Below are 12,736 nucleotides of genomic sequence, written 5' to 3'. Positions count from 1 at the left end.
AGAATTTTAGAACATGTTTTTTGCTCGAGGATCATGTCGTTTTTGGAAACCGAGAATCTACTATGTAGGAATCAACATGGATTCCGGAAACAGCGATCGTGTGAGACCCAACTCGCTTTATTTGTTCATGAGACCCAGAAAATATTAGATACAGGCTCCCAGGTAGATGCTATTTTTCTTGACTTCCGGAAGGCGTTCGATACAGTTCCGCACTGTCGCCTGATAAACAAAGTAAGAGCCTACGGAATATCAGACCAGCTGTGTGGCTGGATTGAAGAGTTTTTAGCAAACAGAACACAGCATGTTGTTATCAATGGAGAGACGTCTACAGACGTTAAAGTAACCTCTGGCGTGCCACAGTGGAGTGTTATGGGACCATTGCTTTTCACAATATATATAAATGACCTAGTAGATAGTGTCGGAAGTTCCATGCGGCTTTTCGCGGATGATGCTGTAGTATACAGAGAAGTTGCAGCATTAGAAAATTGTAGCGAAATGCAGGAAGATCTGCAGCGGATAGGCACTTGGTGCAGGGAGTGGCAACTGACCCTTAACATAGACAAATGTAATGTACTGCGAATACATAGAAAGAAGGATCCTTTATTGTATGATTATATGATAGCGGAACAAACACTGGTAGCTGTTACTTCTGTAAAATATCTGGGAGTATGCGTGCGGAACGATTTGAAGTGGAATGATCATATAAAATTAATTGTTGGTAAGGCGGGTACCAGGTTGAGATTCATTGGGAGAGTCCTTAGAAAATGTAGTCCATCAACAAAGGAGGTGGCTTACAAAACACTCGTTCGACCTATACTTGAGTATTGCTCACCAGTGTGAGATCCGTACCAGATCGGGTTGACGGAGGAGATAGAGAAGATCCAAAGAAGAGCGGCGCGTTTCGTCACAGGGTTATTTGGTAACCGTGATAGCGTTACGGAGATGTTTAACAAACTCAAGTGGCAGACTCTGCAAGAGAGGTGCTCTGCATCGCGGTGTAGCTTGCTCGCCAGGTTTCGAGAGGGTGCATTTCTGGATGAGGTATCGAATATAGTGCTTCCCCCTACTTATACCTCCCGAGGAGATCACGAATGTAAAATTATACAGATTAGAGCGCGCACGGAGGCTTTCAGACAGTCGTTCTTCCCGCGAACCATACGCGACTGGAACAGGAAAGGGAGGTAATGACAGTGGCACGTAAAGTGCCCTCCGCCACACACCGTTGGGTGATTTGCGGAATATAAATGTAGATGTAGATGTAGATGTAGAAACCGACCCTTTCCGTCGACACTGGGCACCGCATGAAAGACACGATGATTTTGTTAGGCTGACCCCAGCTACACAACGCCAAAACGAAATTGCAAATACGTACTGAAACACTAATGAAACTGCTCCTGACGACTCTTAGGAGAGAGACCCTGTATAGTTTACCTCTGTGAACACAAAGTGATATTTTTCAATACATAATGTTAACCACACCAAATGCAAGCTCTTAAACGCTTCCTCCAGCCGTTGAGCGTGCTGCTCTAGGTCTTTAGAAAACACAAAAATATCGTCATGTCACTTTTAATACCGTTATCACTCCCTCTAATAATCTCTGGAATATGGCTGGCACATTCTTAAGCATCCGTAAGCATTTGTTGATATTCGTTGTGTCATGGAACATAAAAGGAGTCTTCAGGTGGTTTTCTGAAACCATTTCCAATTGTTGATACTCCACTTTAAATCCATCATGCAGAAATATTTACTCATATACAGATCCAGGCTGCCCAGCATTTTTTTATATGTGGTACATGATACGTTTCCATCATCGTTCTTGCATTCAGATATTGCATGCTCCCCTTCGAGTATCACTCCCCTCAGTAATGCCAACCTTCGGCTGTTGATTGATGAATGCCTCCATTATTGGTTACAAGTGCTGATACATTCTGTATAACGTAACTTCTTTTACACCGCAGGGTCCTGCCCCCTCCACTCAGGATTTTATGCTGTGGCACAGATGTTACTGGTAATGGTCCACTAGGACTGAACTAATCTAAAATGGCAGAAACAATAATAATTGTGTAACATGACCCATCTACCCATATAAACCGTACTGAGACTGAGCAGAAAATAGCTGATTGGCAGTGAGTGAAACAATAGTGGCTAAAGTGGGCACGATCGTAAAAAATGTGTGCGCGTGCATCTCGGCCGCCCATCACACCCACGCCCTGCGTATTTTCATCAGTGATATTCTTTTCATATTCTTAACGTGGTAGTCATCTGTCATGCAACTTAGATTAAACGGAAGATCGGATTGCTGGGGCTCGAATTACAGAAATTTTACTGCATTATAAACAGAGTTTGTGGAAGATAACAAAACCGTCTTAATCCTCTTCCAATTTCAAACGAGTCTTTGATACCATTCCTCAGATCCATGTTTGCTTTCCGCCATTCTCTGTAATTTCATCGGCTCATCTGATACCGCTCAGTAAAATCTTTTTCTACGTACATTGACAGATAAAAATCGCAACACCAAAAATTAATTAATGTAGAGTAATGAACTTTCGAGAATATATCTATCTAGGTAACATATTTAGCTTATTAACATAGCAAGATCACAGGCAAATGCGAACGAGAGATAAGCCATTGCAGATGTGACATGCTGGTACATTAACAACCGGTACATTAACAACCTGAATGTTGAATACAACAATGCAAAGGTGCATGCATTGTGTTTTACAGGTGCCGGATGTCAGTTTACTGGGCTACAATAGTGGTATCTGGGCATGAAATTTGAACAGACATCATCTTTCAGATATAGAAACACGGCTACCAACTTTCGTCTACAACGCACAACTCCTTGGTGTTACGATATTCCTTGCTGTCAATGTAGATCTGTGAAGCACAGACTCTTTCAATTCCGTATTTCTGTATATCTTTAAGCAATTATTTTAATGAAGCACAGGAATCTCGTGCACTCCTCTCTTTTCTCTTCCCACACATTCTATATCTACATTACGCTTTGCAAACTGTGTGTGACGGAGGGTACCCCTGGAACCGCTACCATTTTGCCCTTTCCTGTTTTATTCGCGAATTGTGGATGGGAACAACGGCTCTCTATAAACTTCGGTATGAGCTCTAATTTCTCTGGTTTTCCTGTCCTGATTATTTCGTCAGACATGGTGTGGGAGGAAGTAATATGTTACCTGCGTCTACCTCGGACATACGCTCTCCGAATTTCAGCAGCAATCCTGTCCGTGACACACTACACCCTTTCGTAGTGACTATCACTGGTATTTGTTGACATCCCCTTATCTCTCTTTTCAGTTAATCCTACTTGGTAAGGATCCCAGACTCATAAACAATACTCAAAAACCACCTCAGACAACTGTTTTAAGGCGCTTATTTTGTGGGTGAGTTATGTCTCCTTAAGTTCAAGCAACGAATTCCATCCTGATATGTGCTTTTCCTTCGATTAACTTTATGTGGCCATAGCTCCACACGGTTACTCCACGTATTTTACAGTTGTTACTGTCAATAGCGAGTTTTCACCAATGGTGTGATCGAACAGTAATGTATCTCTTTGACTGTTTTCGAACAACGTGTTACATTCGTTTACGTTCAGGGTGAACTGTAAGTACTTGTCCCAGTCATCAATCTCCACATGTCTTCCTACATTTTGCTACCGTCTTCCGGCATTACCACCTTCCTGTACACAAAATTTCGTCCTGGAGCTTTCGACGTTGTCCATCAGTGTTGGCCACAAAGTGCAAAACTTCACGCATGCACGGCGAGCTGCATGCGTGCGGTCCAATGCTCGTCCTGTGTCGGCACGTCTCGGCTTTGTTAGGTAGTTCTCGGAACTACTCGGTACAGCGCGGCATTTCATTGAGAAGTGCGTTGCAACACGGTTTCATTCGGCTTTTGGTGCGACATTTTGCGAACGGCACGACTTTCTTCACTTCTGCACTTCTGCACACACCTCCATTTATCCTTCGCTATTTATTCGTGGTATAAACCAACCTGAAAACAACATTGAAAACAGATTTTCGCGTTTTCAGTATAGCTTTCTGCACGGTTAAGCTTGTATTGTGGCATGAAGTATCCTTTTCTTACGTTTTCATGTCACCAATGGCGTATACTTTCCTGATTAAATAGCGTGTATGCCATGTGAAGCTGCCACAATAGATATTTTTCCACTGTGAAGATAGTATATGATCGAAAACGGTAGTCAATAAGTGCACTGTAAGACAGCACAGTACGGGTCATGCATTTGCCCAAAAACTTTAAAATATGAAAGGGAATGGCAGAGTGGAAGGATGAGAATTCTCAGTATCTATCACGCAATCGCATAATCGACAGATACTGCAGATTTTCTGTAGAACAGCATTAAAACACAAGGCAGAAAGAATTTAAAGATTTAGTTTAGTTTAGTTTAGTTCTAAGAAAGAAGAAAAGTTTACGTCGCTCGACAGACAATTTGAACAGGATCCATTGTCCTGTACACCAAGTAGCACTTTGTGTTGAATTAGCAGGCACGGAGCACGTGATGAAATCAGTCGTACAAATAGTAAATTTTCTGACGTTGCACGCATTATTACATCGTGAGTTGCAACATATTTTGATGGAACTGAACGAAGAGTATGGAGACGTTTTATAGTACAGCAATGAACGGTGGTTTCTTCTTTTGGTGATGATATACCTTCCATATTCATCGATATGATGGTCAACTGTGGTCCTGAAAAGGACCAAGATGATGTTTCTGGTGTGAAAGGATCAGCCGCCAGAGAAATCTGGCTGGTGAGGAAATCTTTAAACAGATTAGGATCAGGAGTTGGACGATCCAGAGACAACCTGAAGAGATGGGGCTTCATAACAGAAGATACGTCCTGTGATTGTGGACAAGAACAAAACACAAGTCACATGCTCCAGTGCCTTTTGTGCCCTACATCCTGCACGAAGATTGATCTCCTGCAAGCCACTCCAAGCGCCTTGGAGGTTGCAAAGTACTGGGCACATGTAATATAAATACAGTTTGTGTATATATATGTACATATTTATTGATCTGTATGGCTACTGTAAATTTGTATGTTTCTGATTCGAGAATAAATAAAAGCGATGGTTAAGTCAAGAGGCATGCCTGGAACGATTTTTTGATTTAAAACCCGTAATTGTGGAGTTTTAGCAAAAAGGAAAGCAGGAACGAAAGTTAAAGCACCCAGAATGGAATGCAGACGTCTCACTTCAGGTGTTCTTGACCGCCCCACAGCAAGACGCTGCAAGAAGAGAAACGACTTATTTCTGATTTGGTAACGATGCATTTATAGAGAACTGTGGTAGGGGCAACCACTGACAAAAAATCCATCCAGTTTCTAAAGCTGTGGTCGAGCGGTTCTAGGCGCTTCAGTCCGGAACCACGCGGCTGCTACGCTCGCAGGTTCGAGTCCTGCCTCGGGCATGGATGTGTGTGATGTTCTTAGATTAGTTAGATTTAAGTAGTTCTAAGTTCTAGGGGACTGATGACCTCAGATGTTAAGTCTCATAGTTCTTAGAGCCATTTGAAGCATTTCTAAAGCTCACTGTTGTTCAAGAAAACGCGAATTTTGAAGAATTCGTTGTGGCATTGAAAGAATTGCAGGAATAGTTTTCTAAATGTCTTGAGAACACTGCCAGTCTAAAACCTGTGTTTGAGCTGTTTTCGAGACCATTTGCCATTTCAGTTGAAATTTCCCACGTAGGCCTACGCATACAAATAGAACCGATCGATGTTCGGTGCAGTTCCCGTTTGGACGACTAATTCTTTTCCGATAAAACTTTCCAGTAGTCCCACGTTGTTTTCCTCGGGAAAAGTTTCTACGTCTCCATAATGAGGCTCCAAACGTGATCCAATGTTTCGATCAACATATGCGTTAGAAACGTTTCTTTCGATTATGAAACTACAGAAACAGTCACGATTACGTAGCAACTGAAGTAACAATTATCTGAGATTCTGTCTGCGTCTGTCCGTAAGCAGACATACATTTTATTCCGTCCTCAGCGCACCAAAAATAATTAAATAACACCGAACATTTTGTTTGTTTGTGACCTATGTTGTTACGAAATGTGAGACTAAGCCGCATGTGAGATGATCAGCGTTCCATCTAAATGCAATACGTTTGTATTTCTCCTCTCTTCCCCTCCCTCCTGCACAGACAACGTGATGTGATGGTGGCGAAAGTGTGCAGTCAGGTGGCGAGTGCACTAGACCCATGCAGAACTCTTGGACATTCCTGAATTACATTATTCATATAACGAGTGCTTGTTTTCACTTGAGTCAACTAAATATCTAAGTGAAAAGTTAATATTACTAATGGGGATATCTGTTTGTGCTACAGCTGAGTGTCTCCTAAGCACCCCTCCTGCATGGGTGGGATCAACTTTGCATTTTCAAATGGGAACCTTCCATTTTCATTGCATACTCGGATTCTATGCCAGAAAATAAGTACAGTTAATTCAACCACTGTTTTCTATTCGTTGTACGAGGGCTATCCACAAAGTACATTACATTTTCGAATTAGAAATAAATAAAGTATTGGAATTTTTTTATTATATACAGATGAAAGCCACACTTAAATACTACTTTTCTACATAGTTGCCATTTAAATTAAGGCACTTATCGTAGCGATGGACGAGCTTGGATATTCCTTCGTCGTAAAATTCGGCCGCCTGCGCCTTCAACCACGTGGTTACATCTTCTTGAAGCTGCGCGTCGTCATCAAAACGCTGCATAGCCAACCACTTCTTCATTGCTGGGAATAAGTGGAAGTGGTTCGGTGCCAGGTCGGTACTTTATGGCGGATGAGGGAACAACTCCCACTTAAAAGATTCGAGAACTTCATGAGTGGCATTTGCCGTGTGGGCCCGGGCGTTGTCGTGAATCAACAAGATCTTTGAGCCCAACTTTCCCCTGCGCTTGTTTTGTATTGCTCTTCTGAGGTTGTGCATAGTTTGGCAATACCTTTTGAGAGTTTATTGTAGTGCCTCTTTCCAGGAAATCCACAAAAGTCACACCTTTTCTGTCCCAAAAGACAGTCGCCATCACCTTCCTTGCCAACATTGTCTGCATGCATTTCTTGGGTTTTTGGGGGGAATTTGTGTGCCCCCACTTCATTGACTGCAATTTTGTCTCGCAGTTCACATGCTTAACCCATGTTTCGTTACCGGTAACGATGCGATCGAGTAATGAGTCGCCATCTTTCTCGTAAGCGTCCAAAAACGTTAACGCTGCAGCCATTCGCTGATTTTTGTGAATCTCTGTCAAGATTTTTGGTATCCATCTTGCACAAAACTTGTGGTAACCAAGCTTTTCGGTAATGATTTCGTGCAACAAACTTCGTGAAATTTGTGGAAAACTCATAGAGAGTTCCGTTATTGTGAAATTACGGTTTTCACGGACCGCGGCATGGACTTTTTCGACAAGTTCGGCAGTTACTATGCTGGGTCTTCCACTTCGCTCTTCGTCGTGAACGTTAGTTCGGCCATTTTTAAATTTTATGACCCATTGACGCACTCCACCTTCAGTGATTATGTTGTCCCCATACAGTTCACAAAGCTGCCGGTAGATTTCTATCGATGTATAGTTTTTTGCAGTCAGAAACCTAATTACAGCACGCACTTCACACTTCGCGGCATTTTCAATTAACGCTGACATTTCAAACTGTCATAGTAACTCAACGGAGTACAGCACGAACCTCTCACTAGCACGGCAGGATGCCGACTGAGCGGCGGAATGCCATGACACCAAGATGGCCGCGCTAGCCCCGCCCCTAACGGACACAAACGAAAACGTAATGTACTTTGTGGATAGCCCTCGTATATAGCGCTTTAATCGACAAATATTAAGTGTGCCTGCTTTTGCAGTTAAGAACCGACACATTTGATTCTACCTTTCATTTACGATGTAAATGTTGACCTTTGTGTTCTACCGGTTCATATTTTTCATATTTATGTTCGAAATTTACTTTAGTGTTGCAAATTTCATTGTACAGTATAATATGGATAATCCTTTCAATGGCTGGTTGGAAACTACGTTTAGAGTGATGTAATGTTCTTCTGTTCCCATAGGAATGTTTGATAGTGGTGACCCCTTGCCTCTCACCATTCGGGTGCTTGATTTCGTTGAGTATTCATGGCAGCTGCGCCTGTCATTATCATTTCATGAACATTTTACCTTCTTACAACGGTTGTGGTTAGTATTCCGCCGATAGCTGCGTAGTGGCCAGCGCGAGAGTTCCGGCGGTTGGATGGAAGCACACATTGAAATTATTCACCCTTTTAGTGGGCTTCAAGGGCGGCCACCGGATCATGCATTCCGATGGTTTGGGGACTCACAAGATTCAACGCCGTAGGGAACAGAAAACTACGTTACCATACAAGTAAGTTATTTGTCAGAAATGTTAATGACGAGCCATTTTATCAGTAATATATTACCACATTTGTAACATTCAACCAATGTTTGAACATCAGTATCAACCGTTAGAACACAAAGGTTTACATTTACATAGTAAATGAAATGTAGAATCAAATGCGTCGCTTCTTAACTGCAAAAATAGACACACCTGATATTTGTCGTTTACAGCGCCTTCTACCACTACAGGAAACAATGATTTGAGTGAACTGTAAGTATTTATTGGTGTAGAATCCACATACGCAATACAAATGGGGAAGGGGAGTGTTCCCATTTGAAAATACAAAATTGACCCCACCCACGCAGGACGGGTGGTTAGGAGGTGTCCAGTTGTAGCACAGACGTATGTTCCCTTGACTAATGTTAACTTTTTACCTAGGACATTGTTTTGTACGATGTGTCATTTTCGATTTATTTAGTTGTTTCAAGCTAAAACAAACATATTTTATACTGTAAACGGCAGCGGTTCTTAAACACTTACTTGGAGTACCAAAGAAATTACCTTTACTTACGTCGATTCCGTTGCATTAAGAATAACCGAGTTGTCTGCCTTAGAAAGTTCCGACGCCAGCCACAAATCTGGTCCAATACACGGTACGCTCGTATTTTTGTCACTCTACGACAGCAAGGAATTTCATCTAATGCCTTTCTAAAAGTCGAAGAACACTAAACTAACCTGGGCGCCTTTGTCTACGGCGCTCTGCAGTTGACAGACTAACAGAACGTTATCTTCCATTATATTAGATTGGTGCATAAGTTCATAGCGTATTTGTTTTGCTAAGTTCAAATGGTTCAAATGGCTCTGAGCACTATGGGACTCAACATCTGAGGTCATCAGTCCACTAGAACGTAGAACTACTTCAATCTAACTAACCTAAGGATATTAAAAGGAAGGTCAGCGTTGGACGAAATATTGATGTGTTATTGATGGCAAAATCGATTTTCAATCACATAGTGATCATCTTCAGTGCAGTGGTGCACAAATTAAACTCTTAGGCACTGGTATCTAGTTATCATTAACCAAAGCTGAGAAGCGATCACAATTTAATTTGTACACCACAGCACTGAAGACTATCACTGTTGTTGTTGTGGTCTTCAGTCCTGAGACTGGTTTGATGCAGCTCTCCATGCTACTCTATCCTGTGCAAGCTTCTTCATCTCCCAGTATCTACTGCAACCTACATCCTTCTGAATCTGCTTAGTGTATTCATCTCTTGGTCTCCCTCTACGATTTTTACCCTCCACACTGCCCTCCAATGCTAAATTTGTGATCCCTTGATGCCTCAAAACATGTCCTACCAACCGATCCCTTCTTCTAGTTAAGTTGTGCCACAAACTTCTCTTCTCCCCAATCCTATTCAATACCTCCTCATTAGTTGCGTGATCTACCCACCTTATCTTCAGCATTCTTCTGTATCACCACATTTCGAAAGCTTCTATTCTCTTCTTGTCCAAACTAGTTATCGTCCATGTTTCACTTCCATACATGGCTACACTCCATACAAATACTTTCAGAAACGACTTCCTGACTCTTAAATCTATACTCGATGTTAACAAATTCCTATGCACCAATCTAATATAATGGAAGATAACGTTCTGTTAGTCTGTCAACTGCAGAGCGCCGTAGACAAAGGCGCCCAGGTTAGTTTAGTGTTCTTCGACTTTTCGAAAGGCATTAGATGAAATTCCTTGCTGTCGTAGAGTGACAAAAATACGATCACTATGTGATTGAAAATCGATTTTGCCATAAATAAAACAGCAATATTACGTCCAACGCTGACCTTCCTTTTAATTTAACATACATGGTCATTGTGCACACAGCACTCCATGGAGTCACCAATCAATTACCTAAGGACATCACACACATCCATGCCCGAGGCAGGATTCGAACCTGCCACCGTAGCGGTCGTGCGGTTACAGGCTGAAGCGCCTAGAACCGCTCGGCCACACGTTTTGCTAGGGGTGTTCCGGTTGCTATGGGTTCATTTCTCGATTGGCGTTTTTTATTTGTAGTTCAATATTGCTATTTGTGTTTACATATTGTCATTTTGTGATTTGGAGATACTGAGGTGGAGCTGTGGTCGGTAGCAAGTGGAGCGCCAAATGGAAAAACCAGAACGTATTTTTCTGTTTGACTTCAATGGAGGGGTGAGGCAGAGGCAGATAGAAAAAATTGCGCCTCATACGGGGAGGGTGCCATTGAACAGAGCACGGCAAGGTGATGTTTTTCTCGTTTTAAGGAGGATCGTTTTGACGTTAATGATTCTCCAGGTTCGGGAAGTTCTTCGGGGTCAGATGAAGATTGTTTAAACGTTTTGATCTACACTGACCGCATCACGGTACTCGAGAACTGGCAGATGTAATAAGCTGTGATCTTCCACCATAGTGCGAGATTTGCAGGCAGTGCGGAAGGTTGAGAAATCGCGTATGCGGGTACTGCATAATCTAAGTCAAAATCTCAAAAGTCAGCGGGTGGTCAGCTGTGCATGTCTGCTTGCCGATATCAACTGGCTCATCAACAACACCGACGATTCCTATCCTGTATCGTTACTGGTGGTGAGAAATGGTGTCCTTATGCTAACATAAGGAAAAGAGAGGACTGGTTGAGCCCAAACAAAGCAGGAACTTCGAGTACAAAAGACCAGCGCGCATCCACAAAAGATATCGTTATGCATCTGATGGAACAGCGACGGTGTGGAGTACTACGAATTGCTTCCCCGAGCTTATCACAGCTGACATTTACTGTCAACATCTGAGACGCCTTGCAGATGGGATCTGACCAGGCAGACTGCATGAAGTGCTGCAGCTCCACAATAACGAACGTTCGCATTCTGCTGGACTGACCAAAAACGCTGTACAGGAATTGGATTGGGAAGTCATTCTGCACCCATGTTATTCACCTAATCTCGCGCCCTCAGATTTTCACCCCATCCGTTCTCTTTCGATCAATCTTCAAGGAACTTCCTTTCCGGATGAAAATACGCTCCGAACATGACTCGACGAGTTCTCTGCCTCAAAATGACGTGATTTCTACAGTCGCTGAATCGAAAAGTTACTCCAGCGTTGGCAGACTGTTGTAAATAGTGAAGGAGAAAATACACTACTGGCCATTAAAATCGCTACACGAAGAAGAAATGCTGATGATAAATGGGTATTCATTGGAGAAATATATTATACTAGAACTGACATGTGATAACATTTTCACGCATTTTGGGTGCATAGATCCAGAGAAATCAGTTCCCAGAACAACCACCTCCGGCCACAGTAACGACCTTGATACGCCTGGACATTGAGTCAAACAGAGATTGGATGGCATGTACAGCTACGACTGCCCATGCAGCTTCAATACGATACCACAGTTCATCAAGAGTAGTGACTGGCGTACTGTGACGAGCCAGTTGCTTGACCAGACATTTTGAGTTGGTGAGAGATCTGGAGAATGTGCTGGCCAGGGCAGCAGTCGAACATTTTCTGTATACAGAAAGGCCCGTACAGAACCTGCAACATGCTGTCGTGCATTATCCTGCTGAAATGTAAGATTTCGCAGGGATCGAATGAAGGGTAGAGCCACGGGTCGTAACACATCTGAAATGTAACGTCCACTGTTCAAAGTGCCGTCAGTGCCAACAAGAGGGGACCGAGACGTGTAACCAATGGAACCCCGTAGCATCAGGCCGGGTGATACGCCAGTATGGCGATGACGAATACACGCTTCCAATGTGCGTTCACCGCGATGTCGCCAAACACGGATGCGACCATCATGATGCTGTAAACAGAACCTGGATTCATCCGAAAAATTACGTTTTGCCATTCGTGCACCCAGGTTCGTCGTTGAGTACACCATCTCAGGCGCTCCTGTCTGTGATGCAGCCATGGTCTCCGAGCTGATAGTCCATGCTTCTGCAAACGTCGTCGAAATGTACGTGCAGATGGTTGTTGTCTTGCAAACGTCCCCCTCTGTTGACTCAGGGATCGAGTCGTGGCTGCACGATCCGTTACAGCCATGCGGATAAGATGCCTGTCATCTCGACTGCTAGTAGTACGAGGCCGTTGAGATCCAGCACGGCGTTCCGTATTGCCCTCCTGAACCCACCGATTCCATATTCTGCTTACAGTCATTGGATCTCGACCAACGCGAGCAGCAATGTCGCGATACGATAAACCACAATCGCGATAGGCTACAATCCGACCCTTTTTCAAAGTCGGAAACGTGATCGTACGAATTTCTCCTTCTTACACGAGGCATCACAACAATGTTTCACCAGGCAACTCCGGTCAATTCCTGCTTGTGTATGAGAAATCGGTTGG

General features: G+C 43.1%; 1 protein-coding gene across 3 annotated transcripts in view; it reads right to left on the bottom strand.

Moving 5' to 3' along the window:
• Positions 1-12,736, bottom strand: part of LOC126190795 (venom dipeptidyl peptidase 4-like) — a 366,367-nt gene that overhangs the window by 124,856 nt on the left and 228,775 nt on the right. The window lies entirely within an intron of this gene.

This window comes from Schistocerca cancellata, chromosome 6 (genome assembly GCF_023864275.1).
Source record: "Schistocerca cancellata isolate TAMUIC-IGC-003103 chromosome 6, iqSchCanc2.1, whole genome shotgun sequence".
In the NCBI taxonomy this organism is placed as follows: domain Eukaryota; kingdom Metazoa; phylum Arthropoda; class Insecta; order Orthoptera; family Acrididae; genus Schistocerca; species Schistocerca cancellata.
The sequence above is the reverse complement of the archived record's forward strand: the minus strand, read 5'-3'. Positions and strand labels throughout refer to the sequence as shown.